Here is a 2483-nt window from a genome sequence, read left to right as displayed (position 1 = left end):
TGGTAACCACTAGTTTGTTCTCTATATTTGTGAGTCTGTTTCTTTTATGTTATATTCACTAGTTAGTTTTATTTTTTAGATTCCACATATATGTGATACCATACAGTATTTGTCTTTCTCTGTCTGACTTATTTCACTTAGCATAATACACTCCAAGTCCATCCATGCTGTTGTAAATGGCAAAATTTTATTCTTTTTAATGGCTGAGTAGTATATATATATCTTATATCTTCTTTTTCCATTCATCTGTTGATGGACACTTAGGTTGTTCCCATATCTTGGCAACTGTAAATAATGCTGCTGTGAAGATGGGAGTGCATGTATCTTTTTGAATTTGTGTTTTTGTGGGGTTTTGGGGGGATACATACTCACAAGAAGAATTTCTGGATCATACAGTAGTTCTATTTTTAGTTTTTTGCGAGACCTTCATAGTGTTTTCTGTTGTTTGTAGCTGCACTAATTAACATCCCCACCGGGGAGATATGATCACAAAAGATTTAATTCAAAGAAAGTGAAAGATCATTTTGGAAATAAACATCCAACCTCAAAGAAAGGATGACCAACACTAATTTTGACTTAAAGAAAAATGACAGGAAGTAGTTGTAATAGCTGCCCTTCAATCTCTATCCCCAGAATTGTCTGACAGAAATTCCTCCTTCTAATCCCATGTAACTGTGTGTTTTGAGGACAGCAACAACAAAAAGCTATACCACGTTATCATTTCTGATAAACTGTCTGCAAATAATACTGTTATAAAGAGAATGCCCATGAAAAATATATTGGAGTTCACACTCAAGTGAAAGTCAGAAAATTTGGTATACATTTTTAGAAATTACTTCTGACTGTATTATAACAAGAAGGTCTGTTATTACTTAGGTTTTGAGGGGAGGGTGTTGACCAACTTTATTGAGGTATGATTGACAACTATAAATTGTATATATTTAAGGTATACAATGTGATGCTTTGATATATATATATCAAATATATATATATATTTATATATATATAAATAAATTGTGAAATGATTAACACAATTAACAAATCAATGTATTCATCCCTTCCCAAGTTACCTTTGTGTGTGTGTGTGTGGTGGGAACACTGAAGAGCTATTCTTTTATCAAATGTTAAGTAAACAATACTTTATTAATTATAGTCGTCATGCTGTACATTAGGTCTCAGAACTTAACTTATTTTATTGCTGAAAGTCTGCCTCTTTGACCAACATCTCCCCATTTCCCCCACCCAGGACATTTGGTTTGTTTTTTCTTTCTCATGAATGCATCACGAGGCAGGCACTCTAGGAATGGAATAGCATTTCCCATAAGGACCTTATGTCCTTCTTCACCTGACTCAGCATGACACTTTCATCTGCATCCTTACATAATGACTATACCAACTTTGGGTATATATCCTCCTATGAGGCAGAAAGAAGGAGGAAGTGACATGCGTCACTGGAAAACCTCCTTTTTATTAGTTAGGAAAATAGCAGATTTCTCAGAAATCTTAATTCTATAATCCTGCTTATATCTCCTTGCTCAGAACTTGATCAAAGGCACTCCTTTAATTAGAAGAGATTCTGTGGATCTATGAAGGTATGGGTTATTTTTTAAAATTAGGTGTATTGCCAACCTGAACAAAAGAATAAATTATGTTAGTAAGTATGAAGGGAAGAAGAAATACTGAGTAAGGAAATAGTTCTAACTAGCACACACAATATCAAAGTCTAAGTTAAAGGATTAAGAACTTTTCTCTTTTTTCCCATTCTTCACATTTTCATCAGGTGCTCTATGACAAAAGACAATTTTTATGTCACTTAAGAGGCAGTTGGACTCCCATCCAAAGTTCAGTTCAGATATCAAGACTGCTGACACCATGCATCTGATATGTAACCAGAAGGTAGGAAAAGCTGTATTACTGACATAATCAGCAGGTGTGAAATAGCTCAGAAAGCAAGAAAAGGAGACTGGCCTGGGTTATTACTGTGTTCAGCGGGTGGGGCCAGGGTGAGAGTTCCCACCAGCAAGGGAAAGGGCTTTTATGATTTGGATGTCCCACCTTCGCCAAAGGAGGGAGCACTGAGGCTTTCTTAACAGTTGGCAAAGACATGGGGCACAAGGGGAAAGAGGGAGGGTTGAGCCTTAAGAGATGTCAGTGGTCAATCATCCAAAAATGGAGTCAGTTTCCTCACTACAGTGTGAAACCAACTTTAAGTATCCCCAACTCCACGACAAAAGGTGTCTTTCTGATTGGCAGTCACATCCAATGGCACTGAGATACCTATCGTACCATTTCTGTGAAGCTTCAAAGTTCCACCATCCTTCAGATAGAGATGCTTTCAAATCCACATCATTTTTTTTTCTCTTTCTTGCCCCATCTGCAAGCATTCACTGCTCAGCTAAGGAATTAGAATTTTACAGTTAACCAAATAACAAGCTCCAGGAGAAAATAAAAGAGTGCACAGTCTGTGCCACGTGGTTTGGACT

The sequence above is a fragment of the Vicugna pacos genome, chromosome 6 (assembly GCF_048564905.1).
Source record: "Vicugna pacos chromosome 6, VicPac4, whole genome shotgun sequence".
Lineage (NCBI taxonomy): Eukaryota > Metazoa > Chordata > Mammalia > Artiodactyla > Camelidae > Vicugna > Vicugna pacos.
The sequence above is the reverse complement of the archived record's forward strand: the minus strand, read 5'-3'. Positions refer to the sequence as shown.